Source organism: Amblyomma americanum, chromosome 1 (genome assembly GCF_052857255.1).
Source record: "Amblyomma americanum isolate KBUSLIRL-KWMA chromosome 1, ASM5285725v1, whole genome shotgun sequence".
NCBI lineage: Eukaryota > Metazoa > Arthropoda > Arachnida > Ixodida > Ixodidae > Amblyomma > Amblyomma americanum.
This window is the reverse complement of record NC_135497.1, coordinates 444,701,460-444,719,198: the sequence shown is the minus strand read 5'-3', so window position 1 is coordinate 444,719,198 and position 17,739 is coordinate 444,701,460. Positions and strand designations below refer to the sequence as shown.

At 48.9% G+C, this 17,739-nt stretch overlaps 1 protein-coding gene and 1 pseudogene across 2 annotated transcripts in view; both read left to right on the top strand.

Annotated features, from left to right (window-relative positions):
• Window positions 1–17,739, top strand: part of Sply (Sphingosine-1-phosphate lyase) — a 128,486-nt gene that overhangs the window by 96,169 nt on the left and 14,578 nt on the right. The window lies entirely within an intron of this gene.
• Window positions 666–3,049, top strand: LOC144115933 (uncharacterized; annotated as a pseudogene).

The following is a 17,739-nucleotide window of genomic DNA, read 5'->3' as shown; positions in this document are numbered from 1 at the left end:
CTTAATGCAGATGTTAGTGAGTTGCGACACCATGGGTTCCTGAGCATCCGCAGGGACATTTCCACAGGGGGATGATGGTAGCGGCGCATCACCACGGACCCGAGCACCCGCGCATAGCTGTGTGTGGCATCTCTGTGTCCGGGGAAAAGGGGATCCTGTTGGTTGAGCCGATGCCGAACATTAGGACCTTTAAGGGGGAAGCGGGGATCAGATCGCGATTTTCGCGAAAAAAAATCGATTTTTGAAAAGTAAGCTTTTCAGAATCTACGGCATCATTTCTATCTTGTAATGAAATATTTCACCAAAAAACAAACTCTAAGCACTAAAAATAAATATATTTGTCGGTGCCGGCATCCAGACATCCGCCCAAAATCGCAAAAAAGCTGCGAAGTTCAAGGCGCGACTGCTCGGCTTTCCCGCCACGGAGCGCCGCCATTTTGGTATCGTTGGAAAGCCCGACTCTTAGACTCTTTGTCCCAGCCCTTCCCTTCCTCCCCTGCCAGCCAGCAAGCGCACAAAAAAAGAAAAACCGGAGGGTGGCAGCACGGAGCAGCCAATGGCTGCCGCGCCCCAATTGGCTCTGCGCCGCGGCACGTTGTAAGGCGCCTCCTCATTGGCCAACGCCGCAGCATGATGGCGGCTGAGGCAACGAGCGTCTGCTTTTGTCTGCTGCTGGGAAGCCTTTCTGGCCTTTCCTTCTCTTGTGTTTCGAGGACTTCGACCACGTCCAATGGATCCACGCACGTTCGAAAAGAAGTACCGGACGAAGCATGCCTACAGGAAGCGGAAACGCAGGCCCGTCACAGCAAGGAAGAAGCGGCAATTGTCAACAGGTTGTTCGGCCGAGCTGTGCGTCCATTCAGAATCGGCGGAGTACGCGCCCAACTTGCTGTGCGATCTCTCGCCCAACGTGCTGCGGGATCTTGCGCAGAGTCGAGCACCAGCCAGCGATAGTGAGACGAACCATGATCTTTCGCCGTCGAAGCGCGGGCGCAGTGTTACTTCACCGGTGACGATCGACATGCCAGTGAGTCTCACCGTATGGGAGCGTCCCACCATACGCGAGCGTCCCGTCGCAAGTTTGTCCAGCACAGATCACGGAGTGGGCTTGCAGCGGTCATCGCCGCCTGACTGCAGAGCATTGGAGACGCGGTTCCGCGGTGAGTCGTTCAACGCCGAGATGTCTCCGCAGCCAACAACCGCCAGTGAAGGCAGTCCCATGCCATCGACGAGTTCCGGCGCTTCGACGGAGCTGCAACGCGGGCGCACGCTCGCTGCCGCGGATGCGCCGGCGGCCGTCCTTGCCGCTCATCGCAGTGTTGGCTGTTCGCCCAGTGAATGTCGCACTATTCAAGCTCACCTGAAAACACGATTTGTGTCCACGGAAACTGCAGAACTGCAAGCGTCGAGAGTTCGTGAATCGCTTCGTGCGGTTTCAGCAACAGAGCGCAAGTTCGGGCTGACTGGCTCACAGGAAAATGCCATTCCAGGACCTCCAGAAGAGGAGTTTATGCTTATTCAAGTTGCTGCTTTGAACTCGCTGATTGTTTCCACGCTTTGCCCAACTTTTCAGCAGCCCGGCCTAGCAGTGCACCACGAGACTGAACTGGGGCTAGCTGTGAAGATGGTACTTTCATGCATTTCCTGTGGTACCCTACGGTCTGAGTGGTCCTCACAAAGGAAGAGCGGCTCTAGAGCTTTTGAGGTCTACATCAGAGCTATGCAAGCAATAAAGAGCATTGGGAAAGGACCAACTGCTCTTAATGACTTCTGGGCCACCATGAATGTCTCACATCGTGGGTTACACCACAAAACACATGATGAGCACCTTAAAAAGACTTTCAAGTCTGCCGCAGCGGCAACTGCACACAACATCTTCACAGATGCTGTAGAGGCAGTGAAAAAGGTGTACACTGATATGGAAACTACATTTTCAAAGAACATCACAGTAGTGTATGATGGCACATGGTTGACACGCGGCCACAGCTCCCATACTGGCGTAGGCTGTATAATTGAATTCCATACAGGGCTTGTGTTGGACTGCGTAGTTCTGTCCAACTTCTGCCTTGGGTGCAGCCGACAGCCAGCAGAACGTGACCCCAACTATGCTGAAGGGAAGCAGCAACACCAGTGCCAGAAAAGCACTGATGTGAATTCTGGAAGAATGGAGGTTGAGGCTGCACTACAGCTCTTCAGGCGCTCCTTGAGCAGAAATGATTTACGTTACGCAAACATAGTTTGTGATGGGGACAGCCGCATGTTTCGCACTCTATGTGATGAAGAAGTTTATGGTTTTGCGCAGCTATCTAAAGAAGACTGCATAAATCACGTGAAAAAACGAATGGAGAGCCACTAGGCGGAAAGGGGGGCCTGACACAGCAGCTCATCAAAAAACTGACGAATTACTATGGCCTTGCTCTGCGGAACCACTCAGAAGTCGAGGAAATGCAAAGGGCAGTAATGGCAACATACTACCACATCACATCAACAGATGGTGAGCCCAATCATGAGCTGTGTCCCCCTGGGCCCCTTAGCTGGTGCAACCACCGATCAGCTGAGGCAGAAGGGCAGCCAGCACCAGCCCACAAGTACAAGCTTTCAGCTCAAGTTGCTGAAGCACTTCTGCCTGTGTACCAGCGCCTCTCAGACCCTCAGTTGCTGGCCCGGTGCAGAGGAGGCGAAACTCAAAACGCGGCTGAGAGTCTCCATTCAGTGATATGGTCATTAATATCAAAAGACCAGCATGCCTCACTGTTTGCCGTGGAAACAGCAGTGCACGAGGCAATTTCAAGGTACAACTCGGGCAGTCTGAAAGCTTATTCAGACCTGTGCACAACATTGGGCCTGCGCCCTGGTGCCCTCTCTCTTCAGCGGGCTGTCGAGAAAGATTCCCAGCGATGAAGAAGGCACACAAATTCCATCTCCTGAAAGGACAGAGGGCTAAGAAGTTCTTGCTGCCAAGGACACCAAATTTTACAATGCAGGAGCATTCTAGAAAGTGTGTGCCAGTCTGGAACTTTGAAGCTTGTTTTCTCAAAAGTTTGTTTTGGGCTTATCACCTCGCTCGTAGAAAGCATAGCACGGCAATGGGAGCACGGATTTTAATCCTGTTTGTTTTGTTGCAATTGCTGAAGTGTGCCTTATGTCAAGACAGTCTCAGATTTACCATTTAGGCTCACCATTTTTTATTACACAATAATTGGAGCATGATACATTCTAAACATAAAGAGAAGGTGCATACTATGTCGTTTAGAAGAAAAGCAGAGAAATTTAAAAAGAAATTAAGAGAATCTTGACTTAGATTATGCTTCTTAGTAACTATTAAAAACATTTACAGACCCATAACCCATTTTGCTGTCACGCTAGGCTTTCCACGAGCAAGCAACATGTGAGCAATATATAAATAACGATAAAATAAAAACTACTGTAGATATTATTGTGAAACTTTGTAGCTGTCTGTTTGATGCTATTTCAAACCTGTCTGCCAAATTTCATCACTCTTAGTTAAAAAATGAAAAAGTTTGTTCCGATCCCCTCATCCCCCCTTAAAGGGGCTGCGAAACACCGCTTGAACGGATGCCAGTTACACTTCAGATGGATTCTTTATGTCACACAGATGCTGACTCAAAAAGAATTATGAGAATCGATGCATAGGAACGGGAGTTATTCGATGAAGAAATTTAAAAATACAAGCAAACAAAATGCTGCCCTCAACTCTATTTTCGCACAGCTTCCCATTCCCATTTCACTCTCCCAATGACGACACACTGTGCGACCACTCAAAACAGCCTATCTTAGCACGTGGCGGAAGTTTACACTCCATGGTTGCCTGTTCTCTGTAACTCGTTCATGCCAAGGCTGGCGGCGCCGTTTGCATGGTTACAACAACCATGTGAACGCCCAGCGATGCTTCATCGTCCCGTCGATGGCGCAGAAGAGAACACTGATCAGTGACGTTTCCTTACTTATGGATCCGAACTCGAGCGCGAGATACTGCGACGGTGTGACAGCCTGCGCAAGATATCAGGCACATTTAGCATAGCGCGTACCGCTACTGCTTACCGCCATCCATCGCCCCTAGCACACTTGTTGGTCACGGCGAGCAAGGAGCGCGCGCTGTTGACGGGAACGTGGCGCCATCTGGCGCCGCCGCCCGGTGATCCTCCACAAGCTGACGATGTGCACTGTCTGCTAAATGTGAACTGAACGCATCATTCCTTGGGACCGAAACGAACGCGTATAGAGTGCAATGGCTTGATCGGATCAACTCTGCAAAGCCGCTCTCAGATACATAGAGAGTATAGTGCTAGGTCGTAGGATGTTTACAGAGAGGCGCAAAGTCTGTCTATGCAAAAAGTTGCCAGAGCCTCTAGTGGTGTATTTTGGTTTTACTTGCTTTACAGTGCTTTTATCTAGGGCAAACAAGTTGGTTTTGTTAATGTAATATAGAACACAAAAACTTGACAAAACGTATCTCTAGTTATTAACACAATTTGCAGTATATTTACTCTTTGTCCAATCATAAAGCTCGACCTCCGTGATGTCATAGCCGATGCTAAACCGCCACTGTATGGTGGCACCGTCAGCGCCACGAATTTGTTTTTGCGAGCGAATTAAAATATTAAAAACCGCAGTATGCGCGGTATGACCGATGCTAATAGCATCCATATAGCTCCTTATATGCAACCAACGGGCAAGACAATGCACTGAAAATGTGTTTCGGGGCCCCTTTAAGGCCCCTCGGCAGAGGCAACACACTATCTTGGCCCCAGCTTCTTGTAGACAGCACCTCTGGCTAGACGGCACCGCTGGCACCGGCGGCTCTAATAGACGGCACTTTCCTTTCTTCTTTCTCACTGCTCTCCTGTCTCCTATTCACTTCTTGGTTCTTCCTTTTTTCCTGGCGGCTAGGGCTAACCTAATGTGGCGAACTACCCTGGGCTTCATCATATTTGGTTTAAGTTGAGGTGTACAGCTGGCGTGGGCAGGAGTTGCTAGCAAGTTCCTGCCCCATCGCCTTGTTGGGCTCTGTGGTGGACGGCTGGCACCATGGCCGAAAAAAAAAACATACATTTCGTTGCTCTCCTTCTCCCACAAAATGATTGCCCTCAAAAAAGAGTGTGGACTGATGAAACAGCAGAATTCCTGTAAAAAACAAAAGAAGTTTTCCCTAGGTATCATGTCATACACAGTGAAGATGCAGAGCAGCCAGCTAGAAAAATGTTTCCGTTCATTATTTTGCAATCTCTTACTGGTGCTCTGGGCCTTGACTACAAGGTGACGAAGCTAGCCAGTGGCGACCTGCTCCTCCAGATTCGAGACAAAGTAACCATTGTGTCCTTTGGAGACATTCCTGTATTCAAAACTACACATCTATCACTAAAAGCATTGAAAGGAATAATATTCGAACACGATTTCCTGAACCTTTCTGACGAAGAGATGTTGGAGGGTCTGAAACACCAGAGCATCCCGATGTCCATCGTATCAAAACCGAAAAGACAAGGAAATACCGACAAAGCACATAGTCCTGACATTTGCCTCCAGCTAACTCCCCGAATTCATAGAAGTAGGGTATCTTAAAATAACTAAGACCATACATTCCAAATCCCAGATGATTCTTCATGTCAGAGATTCGGCCATGGCTCTCAGAGCTGTCACGGCCGCCAAACGTGCCAGATGTTCATCAAATGATCTTGAATCCGTGGACTGCAATGCTGCACCACTGCGCGAACTGCGAAGGGGATCACTTCGCGCACTTGAGGTTGTGCTCGACCTGGAAGAGAGAGAAGGAAATGATAAAGACAAAGGAAAACATAACACATCAAGAATCACGAAAACGACTCCCCCCAGCTTTCCAGTTCACAGCAAAAGAAAATTTCGTCGATGTGGTGCGCAGGGGTGGCACACCACACCGGGCTATGCCCAGGCAAAGCCTGAAGCAGGGCCACCTCCGCTGCTGGCAGACGCAGTGATAGCTGCCCTGCCACCTCTGAAAAAGGGGCTCGCTGGCCCTTCAGTCGACCGCTCGCAAGGCTTCCTTCAGTTGGGAGAGGCCCACAAATCGCACACTCGCGGGTTCTCCACGGGCTTCTTTTGGTTCTTGGCAAAAAGGACTGAAATTTGGAACACATGCTGCACATTGCAGTGATGAGACAAATATAAAATTTCATAAAGGTATCTTCATCAGTTTTTGTTTTATAAGAATTTACAAGGTCATTGCTTGTGGAAAGCCTAGCACAGTAACGGAACGTGGTAGTGAGCCGGGAACACTTTTCATGTTTGCCCAAATGTCTGCTCTACACCAAGACAGTGTTTTATTTTTTTTTTTAGTGTGCTAATAATTTTTAACTGAACATGACATGCACGTGACTGTGCTTCACTGCATAAAGCCATGTAATTATTGTAAATAATAAAATAATGGAAAGGTAAATAAACATTTCAAGACTGTCTTTAAGTACAGCACAGTCTATTGATCACAGCAAAACAAACTGTATCAAAATCGGTTCAGCCACTGTTGTGCTTGCTTTCCACGAGCGAGGTGATTGATAAAAAAAAAAATTGAGGAAACGGGCTGCAAAGTGTTGCAAGCATTGCAGATTTATAAGAAAGCACCAGAGCTGTAATATTTTGCATCATTGCTGTCAGGCATCTTCTTGCACCTTTGCCTCTTTGTTTAATGGGCTTCGGACGCCTTTTCAGATGTTCCTGGTCCTTTTCTTGAGCCCTCTGGATGGCAAAGCCACCAGGATGTACACCCAAGGTGGCATACATTTCTGAGTAGGCTCTTTGGCTCCCTGAATTGTACTTCACGACTGCCCCATTTACTGCCGTCTCTATCGCAAAAAGCAAGGCATGCTCGTCCTTTGACAGTGCTGACCAAACTTCCGTTCAGTTGCGGACGCTGCGCGAAGGGAGTCGCGAACGTTGCATGCCTGCGCTTCTGCCGTCACTGCCGACACGAAATGCGGTTCGAGGCGCGCCTGAATGGTGCTACGTTCGGATGACGATTCGTCCGGTGAATCTTCAGCTATCACACTAGCTCGGCGACTGTTGGGGCTCACTCGCAGGCTGCATGTCTGTGTTGCACGATGCACCAGAAACAGAGCACACCGTCTCTGCCGGCGATGGTGACCTTCGAACCGCGTTGCCTCCAACGATGCAATCTTGGCTACCGATTCACGCGGCCGTATGCAGAGGTGCGAGATACTCCTTTGGCGCGTCTTCCGTTGACTGGGTTATTGGCGTTGATAGCACAGGGTGAATTGTTGGCTTCGCTGCTGGAGTCACGCGGTGCAAGATAGCGCGGCACGTTTCCGCATGTTCAGTCGGGTGCTCCACTTCTCCCATTGGCTGCCGTCTTTTTCTCACTGTAGAAGGCTTGCGCTTCTGTTTTCCAAAGGCGTGCTTCGTCGAAAATATCTTTTCAAATGAGTGACAATCCATCACTAACCTGGGAGCTTTCAGAAATCCGAATTCTGCGTGTCAAATGAAGACGCCGGCATGGTCTGCGAAGCAGACAGCAGCGGGCTGCTGTGGCTGCCAGCTTGCCCGCTGCCGCAGCAGCAACCAATAGGGAGGCGCATTTCAGACTGGCAGCCAATCGGAGGCCCGCTTTCATCGTAGGGCCCGTGAGACCACCTCTAGCATACCCGCGCTTCTTTTGTGTTTGTGCGACTGTTACAAGGCAGAGACGACTGAAGATTTGAGGAACGGAACAGCGGAACTTTTAGCTTTCGAACGATACCAAGTTGGTGGTGCTCGGTGCGAACTGCGGTGATTTTGCGTGATTTAAAACTTTTCTTGCCCTGTGCACTGACACATTAATTTTTTTTTTTCGGGCACCTTTAGTGCATTTTCAGCAAAACCATTTTGATACAACGTAGATTAGGTGTTGCAGATACCTGAATGCGCGGCTTCCAAAAATCGATTTTTTTTTTCCGCAACTTTCGCGATCTGATCCTTGTGTCCTCCCTTAAGTTTTAACTACACTCCTAGAAATCATCCACCATGGCCTTCCCTATAAAGTGGAACTGCCGATGACTAATAAATAACTACAGTGACATAAGAGTTTTTAAGCACACTGTCCCCAGTGGCTTTATGCTTACAGGAGACCAATTTAGGTTTTAAACAGGTATAATGTCTTTTGGTGTGACTCAGAGCAAGCGAGTAAACTGTCTGGAGGTGTTGCTATTGTCATCCAGGCTGGTGTTGCAACCTGTGACGAAGTCTTTGCAGTCACCATCCTTCATTTTAAAACAATCACAATATGTACTACAGTAGAATCTCGGTGATACGAATTCCAAGGGAGCATGCAAAATATTCGTATCATCCCGAATTCGTATGATCCAAAACAAGCCAACTTCCACATGGGAATGAACCAAACTTTATTACGGCAAACTACTTGCAGCTGAAAAAGTCCGTAATGCTTGCCTGCACTTTTTTGCCGTTGATGTCGCGGACAAGCCCCGCCTGAAAGGCATAAAACCGTGCAGCGGTTTCGTCGCTCACGCTGCCGGCACTTACGGTGCGGCGCAGAACGTCCAGAGCGTGAAGAGTATCTGCCGTTGACGGTGGTTGATCACACTCGTCATCAGCGTCACCATCGCTGTCAGGCTCATGTTCCCAATTATCTGCTTCGCTGACCAAGTCTTCAATAGACGTCAGCCCACAGGTCGCGACGTTGTCGTCCGCGGTACGAAGTCTCGAGCCGAAGCTTCAATTTCCAGATTGTCCCAGCCATCAATCGTAAAGTATTCACCTGGCTCTTGACAATCTCCCGCCGAAGCCGCATCAAGTCCGATGGCAAATCCGCACTTTCTAAAACAGTTCGAGATTGTGTCTGAAGTTACATTATCCCACGACATGGCTAGAAAGTGCAAAGCATCCAAGAGACTGATCCACAAGTTTGCTTCTTTACGGTCAATTTTCGCCAGCAGACGCCTCACTAGAAGTCCTTTGAAATGATGTTTAACATTTCTAATTATCCCAGCATCCAGTGGCTGAAAATGGCTGGTAGTGTTCGCCGGCAGGAACCTGACTGTCACGTTGTTGAACGTAATTTCCTTTGGGTGGGCAGAGCACTGGTCCAGGAAAAGAAAAATTTTCCGGTTTCTTGACGCCATTTTCCGATCAAGGCTTGTCAAGAATTCGCGGAAAAAATCTCCAGTCATCCACGCCTTTCGGTTACCTTTGTAAAAGACAGGCAAACGCTCCGCCGATCGGAAACACCTCGGTTTCTTCGACTTACCGATGACGGTAAGCTGGAGTTTCTCGGATCCATCCGAGTTGCAGCAAAAGAGTACTGTTACTCTCTCCTTGCTTTTCTGGCCGCCCTGGCATGCCTGGCCTTTTACGCACAAACTCCTTTCCGGTTGAAGATTGAAAAAGAGGCCCGCTTCGTCGGCATTAAATATGTCGCGTGGCGTGTACTCCGAAATCAGCGCCGGCAGCGTGTTCAGCCACTCGTCCACAGCTGACTGGTCCACTTTTTTGCCTTCACCTGAGACGACCCGGTAGACAAGTCCGTGCCGCTCTTTAAACCGGTGCAGCCATCCCCCAGACGCTTGGAAATTTTCAATTCCAAGCGAAAGCGCAATGGTGTCGGCTTTTTCACGCAGCACCTTGCCGTCCACGTTGACGCCGGCCGCTGTCACTTTGCGGAACCAAGTCAGCAGAACCTCTTCCAGCTTGACATGGGCCGCTGTTTTCGCCTGTTTCACGTTCACACCGAAGTGCTGCACATTCTTTAAGATAACATCTCGCTGCCCAACAATGGTGCAGAGCGTCGACGGTGCCAAACTAGTTCTTTTGCTAAGTCGACACGCTTCTTCTTAGGGTTTTCGTCAACCTTCTTCAGCACATCGAGCTTCTCCTTAAAAGAAAGGGCTTTACGCTTCCGCGACATGTCAGCAGCAGCGAACGCTTGCGTCCTTGTCACATTTCGGCAGTTCACGTCACAGCGAAGCACAGAAAGAAGCGGCGAACGGAGAACTGCAGTCCCTGCGGCGGCGGCACCCAGCGGCACAGGCTTCCCGGGAACAGCCGGCGAGACAGCTTTTCGATAGACCAATGAGCTGCCAGCAAATGGTTGACGTACACGACTGGGCACGTGCCTCGCCTTGGCCGTCCTTGGTTCGTGCTGGTAGGGTTGCTACATGGTTGCTACGAAAGGGAGGTGGGGGTAGGGTGGCTAGTGGGGGGGGGGAGTGGCAAAGAAGAGGCAGCGGCCGCGGGCCGCGGTGGGTACCCTCTCCCCCTGTGAGCGCCAGTGTTGCGCTGAGCCGCTCGGTAGCTCGGTTTGCGTGTTCGTACAACGTTCGTCGCGGCGGGGGCGAGGGGTGGTGAGGACTCGCGGCGGCCGCGGCGGCTATGTTCCCCTCTTGAGCCCAGCCGCGCCGGCCCGCTCGCATGCGCCACTGGTTTGCACGTTCGTATCATCCGCGGTGGGTTCAGAAACCGTTCGTATCACCCCGAATCTTAACGTATTCTATACAATGTAGTCTGTTCAAAGCATTCTTAAAATTCGTATCATCCTGAAATTCGTATCAGCCGTAATCGTATCATCGAGATTCTACTGTATATATCTTGAGCCACACCTAGCAGTAACACTTCATGATTTAGAAACACTTTTAGAGCAGCTACCAGATCCATACCGGGTAGTTGGGGATTTTAATGCCCTCTCCGGGTTTTGGGGAAGTGCACACATTGATGCAAGAGGTCGTATCTTGGAAGATTTTATTCTAAGTAATAACGTCTGCCTCCTAAATACCAGCAAAAACATGTACTGCTCTCCGAGCCAAGCAAGAACACTCATTCAAACCCGACTATATCGAACCTATTTACATCAAATTACCCCGTATATCGAACAGTTTATGAACACTGTATTGTTAAAATGTGTGGGGGTTTTTTCTAGGCCGTCGAGCCTCCTTTGAGGTCTAGGCCGTGAACTCCGAGCTCCCGGTATAGCACACCACACGCGGCCATTCTCATGGCGGCACAGCGGAAATGCGAAATAAACAACACGGAACAGGACTCTTTGCCCGGGACCAAACGTTTATTGGTTTCTCCCAAAGTCCCTGGCTGCTGGATGCTTGATCTGCGACTCTTGCCGTCTGGCTTGGTCGTGCGGCTGACGGGGCCATATGGCAACAACAAAGAGGGAAGAATTGAGGTAATTACCTAACGTCCTCTCGCTGTCGCGGCTCGCTGAAGTCTCCCCCCGGCCACGGCCGGCACCTGCCGATCTCGGCGCACTTGCCCGTTGTCACATTCGGTTAATCAGCGACCGCTCTGGCGGCGCCTGGCGGTGCGCGCTTGCGACCTGTTTCGAGGAAGGAGGCGGCTCAGCGCTCTCGAGCAGACCCTCTGGCTACTTGCCCGTGGGGAAGGAGGAAAGCATCCGCTTTCCTACGTCTCCACTGTGCGCCTCGCCGTCCAGGGAAGGGTACGGCACTCCGAAACTCCCACAAATGAGAATATGTAGCAAAAAATACGAATACATCAAACAAATACATCAAACTTCAAGCCGCACAAAACCGCCCCAGAAGTTGGCTTTCCCGCGCGGCGGCCGGCCGAGCTGCGCCAACACCCCGCCCCCCTCGACAAAGTGGTTTAGAACAACGGCGCTGCTTTTGCTCCCTCAGACAGCCACCCGGCCACCGCTAGCAAAAGTGGTACGACTGCGCACTTTCACTCACAGCCACGTGCGCCTGCATGCGGTAATCTCTCACTCACTGAACTGCTTCTTTCGGTGTGCTCAGTGTGCTTTGTGTTGTGGGTGCGCGGAGCTCGTCTGCTCCATAAAAGATGGCTGCTGTAAAACAATGGAACCTGCCAATATCTTCAAAGCTGGAGATCATCAGAAGAGTTTATCGCGGAGAAAAGAAGTCGGACGTCACTGCAGCGTACAGCATCCGCAGAAGCACGCTGAGTACGATTTTGAAGAATAAGGCCGACATTAGGGTTAAGGCGGACAAGAGGCCTGCTGCTACTACCAGCGCCTGACAAGTACGGACAGCTGCATTTGAAGACGTAACTGTGAGGATCCAACGAGTTCCGACCCGCCATCGTGTTCCGATGCACTTAATGCGCTGAGCGTTGTTCGCCGCCACTGTGCGTCCATGGAAGGCTGTGGGCTCAGCTGTTCTCAGTCGCTTGACAACGTTGAAAAGTGCATGCTCAATAATGCCTTCAAAGTCAAAAAGCAGATCAGCGACTATTTTTCGCACGAATAGTCCCGCCATGCATATCTTTAGCAAGTAAAGAATGCTTTTAGTGAGGTGCAGTTTGTACATTGTCAAAATCATTAAAGCTATATTTCGAATTACACGATATATCGAACTAAAAAAATCCTGTTTTTTTTTAAGAGTTCGATATTAGCGGGTTTGACTGTACTGTTCTCCGAGCACAGGAAAAATGAGCTCCATAGATCTGTCTTTTAGTTCGCCCTCTGTTTTTAATTGGATGTTATCGATAACCCGTGCAGCAGCGATAACCTCCCTGTAATAATCAGCTTAACATCTGCACCAGAAGTCATCCCAACAAAACCACAATGTCGGAAGCTACATTTAGCCAACTGGGCACTGTTTAGAGAAATGGCCAGCCTAGATAAAATAGTTTCGGAAAATCTTAGCATAGATGAACTACAGTCAACGACCGAAATTTCGGACCTCTGATTTTTAGGACATGTGAGATTATTCAGACTTTTTTGCGGCACCGTGACATGGCTCATAGAGCCAATGTATAAGAGCGCCTGAAATTTCAGATGCACTGCAACTGACAACTCGATTATTCGGGCCTCGTTCGCACTTGCCGCCAATACCTAAGCCGCCATGTAACGTGTACAGTGGAACCTCATTAATTCAAACTGCAGGAGAGATCGAAAACTTGATCAAACAAAACGAAATTCAAGCTTAAAGGGAGCCTCTTGCGATGCTGGAATTCTGCGCCAGTCAGCACATTGCGCCCACTTGGTTTTGAATTCGTACTGTTCTTCAGTGTCTCCGGCTGCACGAACTTGAACAATAGTCAGAGTTCGCAGAACTCATCTGTGCTGAGTCTTTCATCTCGAATACGGAAAGAGGTAGCAGCAAAGCGCATGGGAGGCTTATGGCTTCACGAAGGCGGCGAGCGCTGGAGGAAATGGTGGTGCGTTTCAAAGTGAAGTCGGCGTTCCCGCGGCAAAACGCACCGCAACCCTGACTTTTCTATCGTAAAACTGTAAACTGGCGTTTCGATGACAGGCAAGATATTTCTCATTATACGCACGCCACCACAGAATGCATATCACTGGATACGAGGGCGATTTTGACTCTAGTTGCTAGGCCTAATGACGAAGGCCGATGCTGACGGAGCACTTGGTTCAGCTTTTTCTCGGTTGTTATTGTTTTGCCATCTTCACATTCTCGTTCCAGGCCCATTGTACTGTGGGCACAGCGCAGTTCCCGTCGTGGCGTGTTCGCTTTCCCGTTCAGACTTTGTCCCAACCCGTGCGTTCATCGGTGACATGCTGAGGGCAGCACAGCCAGGCCGAGCTCGTGAAAGTGGTCACCGCCCGTCTGTGCACATGTTGCATGTCGAAATTTAGCCATGAGAAGCTTTAGGACGTGTGCAATACAAACCGACCCTTCGTCCGGCATATTGGTAATAAGTTCGTGATTTTTTCGGTGAAATTTGTCGTCAGCTGTAAATGAATTTACCACAAACTGTATTCTAACCTCTGCACACCTAGCAATTCCTCTGTTGTCTGGAGTAGTTGAACAAAATCACAAAATTTTGCATATACAAGAATGCCGAGATGCAAAAAGGAGGCAAAACAAAGCCTGGGGAATTTTCCGTAGATACCCAACGCAGGAGAATATCATGAACCTGAAAAAGTCCAGAGCAAAAGCCCGATATATCCATCGTAATGCCGAAAAAACGTCATGGCAAGGTTACGTGTCATCTATAAACAACTCAACCACATCAAAACAAATGTGGGAGACGGTTTAGAAAATAAATGGTAGCTACTCCCCATTCACAGTTCCGTTTCTGTGAGCCCCTGGTATAGAGACAAATATAGAAGAACAGGCAGACATTTTGGTTGAATGGTTTTTTCCAGTCTCCAGTTCATCTCACTACAGAGCATCATTCCTAAGATACAAAAACACAGCTGAAAAACAAAGATTGCCAACAAGTGACGGTACAAATGAATCTTAAAATAATTCACTTACCATTCAAGAAATTCATAAAGTACTGTCCGCCGGTAAGCAGACTGCACCCGACCCTGACAAAATACATTATCAAATGCTAGCCCATCTCTCTGAACCGGCTGTAGAGGCTCTTTTAAGATTTTTTAACAAAGTTTGGGTATCAGAGAAAATACCCGAAGCCTGGAAGAAGGCCATTACTGTTCTATTTTTAAAACCCGGAAAACCACCTACCCTTCCTAGCAGCTATAGGCCCATAGCTCTGACCAGCTGTCTAGCGAAATCATTTGAAATTGTATTGAATATCAGACTGACCTTTGTGTTAGAAGACCGGAAGCTTCTTGATATCCACCAATATGGTTTTAAAAAGGCGTGCTCCACCACTGACCACCTAGTTCGTCTTGGAAAATGCTGTCTGAAAAGCTTTCGTGCACAAACAACACTCTCTTGCTGTCTTCTTCGATTTAGAGAAGGCATATGACACAACATGAAGGTTTGGGATCATTCAGGACCTGGCTGAACTGGGCATTTGTGGCAGGATGTTGAACTGCCTTTAATACCTTTTGTCTAACTGGCTCAACCATTTTGAGGAGTTTTATTCAGGAAAATGGAGTACCTCAGGGGCGTATTTTAAGCACAACTCTCTTTATTGTAAAAATTAATTCTCTTAGGAAAATAATTCCGAGGTCCGTTTTGCATTCTGTCCATGTAGACGATCTCCAGATAGCTTGCACATCCTCCAACATATCGACATGCTAAAGACGAATACAGCTAACAGTAAATAACCTGGCAACATGGGCTGACAGAAATGGTTTCCGTTTTTCTCCACAGAGAACAGTGGCCATCCTTTTGTCACTCAAACGAGGCTTGCAGACAGATCACACACTGCACCTGAGTGAAACCGAATTACCCGTTCAAAATGAACTTAAATTTCTAGGCATGACATTTGACAGAAATCTCACTTTCCTACCTCACATGAACGCGCTGAGAAAGAAAGCCTCTCGATCCCTGAACATACTCGAAGTGCTGTCGCGAAAATACTGGGTGGCCCTTACAAATTTACCGCTCTGTAGTACGCTCTACCCTGGATTATGGATGTATGGTGTATGGGTCAGCGAGACCATTGTACCTCAGACGGCTAGATCCAGTACATAATTTAGATTCACGTCTTTCCACTGGTGCATACAAGACGCCACCCATAAACAGCCTTTATGTAGAAACTAATGAACCATCACTTGAAGACAGAAAAATGGTGCTCACGTGTTCATACATTCTAAAAATCCGTTCACTACCTAAACACATCTGTCACCAAATACTCACAAAGTGCCCATCTAGAACACTGTTTAACAACAAACTGCAAAGCACCAGGCCACTGCTCTTGCATTTTGAAGAGATGTGCAAAAATCTCGGCGTACTGGACACATTACCTGGCATTGCTGGAAGACGAGATCCACTGCCATCAGGTACAAGTCCCCTGAAATCTGTCATTTCACTCTTACACAGGTCCACAACAACATATATAATACAAGAATTTCGTGCCCTTGAGAAAAAATACCGTACTTTCACAACTTTTTATACAGGTGGCTCAAGAACAGATGTTTACGTTGGAAGTGCAGTGGTACAAGGGAATTGCAGTCATATGGTAAGGCTTCCACAGTGTGCATCAATCTTCACTACCGAATGTTACGCCGTCTGTGTAGCCATTGAACAAATAGTAAATAAGAACCTCACAAACAGTATTATCTACCAGACTCTCTAAGTTTACTTACAGCCCTTCACTCTGGAAATGCAGTCACTCCTATACTTGGTGATATCATACACAACATAGTAACAGCCACAGCTCAAGGACAAAACATAAAATTCTGCTGGGTACTGTAGAACACCACTGTTGCGTTCCTCACTGCTGCGTTTTCCCGGCTGTTACGTCGTTTTCATCTGGTCCCGGCATAGCTTCCATGGGACCCAATGTATCGGGACCCCGCTGTTACGTTATAGCTGTAAAAACGTTCCCGCATGATACGTCGCAACCTGGCACCCCGAACCCGGCCAGGCAACGCGCGCCAACCGCCATTTTGACATGTCTTGGCCAGGCTTGGCTGCAAGCCCATGGCCTCCGTGATCTCCCCTGCACGCGCGCGGGTAATCTCAAAGGCTATGAGAAGCCGCACGCGAGTTGGAGGGACCACCACAAGAGGGCCACTGCCAAGTCAGTTCCTCCGCCTCACGAAACGTCGTAAAGAGAACGTCTTGTAACTGCAGCACCGCTAAAACCGAGAGCGATTTGTCGGGCTTTGATGGCGTCGCGCAAGCGGAAGGCGCTTTCCCTTGAGTAAAAGCTGGATGTTCTAAACGCAGTCGACAGGCAGCCAGCACGGAAAAGAGTCACATTGCCAAAGGCCTTGGCCTGCCACCCTCGACGCTTAACAACATGGTCTCGAAGTGTGCCGAGATAGAAGGAAATGCCGCGCTCTTCGGCCTGAAAGCTAAGTATGCTCGTGGCGCCAAGTATGGAAACCTTGACGAGTCTCTTCTGACTTGGTTTAAACAAGCCCGTGCTGCCGGTGTTAACTTCGACGGCAGCATTTTGTGCAAGAAGGCGATGGAAATAGCCTACAGACTGGGCATCAGTGATTTTGCGGCGTCAAATGGCTGGATCGACCGTTTCCGGAAGGGGCATGGCATCGCTTATAAGACGGTAAGCGGGGAAGCAGCAAGTGTGAACCTGGAAACAGTCGATGATTGGAAGGCCACATTATCTGCTATAATTGAGGGGTATGAGCCTCATGACATTTATAATGCCGACGAAACTGGTCTCTTCTTTCGGGTGCAGCCATCGAAGTCGTTAAGCCTGAAGGGCAAAGCATGCCATGAAGGCAAATGCAGCAAAAACCGAATGATTGTGCTCCTTTGCTGTAACATGGATGGCTCGGACAAGCTAAAGCCATGGGTAATCGGCAAATATCAAAACCCACGGTGCTTGAAGAACACTTGCCTGCTGCCATGTCACTACAGAAGCAACAGTCGTGCATGGATAAAGTGTTCTTTGTTCGAAGAATTTCTTCGGTAATTTGATAATAAGATAGGTTCCCAGTGCAGGAGTGTTCTTTTTCTGGACAATTGTGCTGCCCACCCGAGAGACCCGTCATTTCTTCGGAACATCAAGTTGGTGTTTTTCCCTCCAAATACTACAAGCCACTTGCAGCCTTTGGATGCCGGCGTCATAAAGAACTTAAAGCACTCGTACAGGAAGTCTATTGTGAAGTGCTGTCTGGCACGTATTGATCGCGGACAGCAGCCTATGAACATTTCGATACTTGACGCTCTGAACTACGTCGCTTCAGCGCGGATTGCAGTGAGCACATCAACTGCACAGCACTGCTTCACGCGGTGTGGCTTTCGCTTCAGCGCGGATTGCAGTGAGCACATCAACTGCACAGCACTGCTTCACGCGGTGTGGCTTTCGCATGGACGGCAAAGTGGAAACTGCCACGGAAGCTGAAGAGACTGAAGCAGCCTCTTGTGATCAAGAGCTGAGTGAAGCTTTGAATGCGCT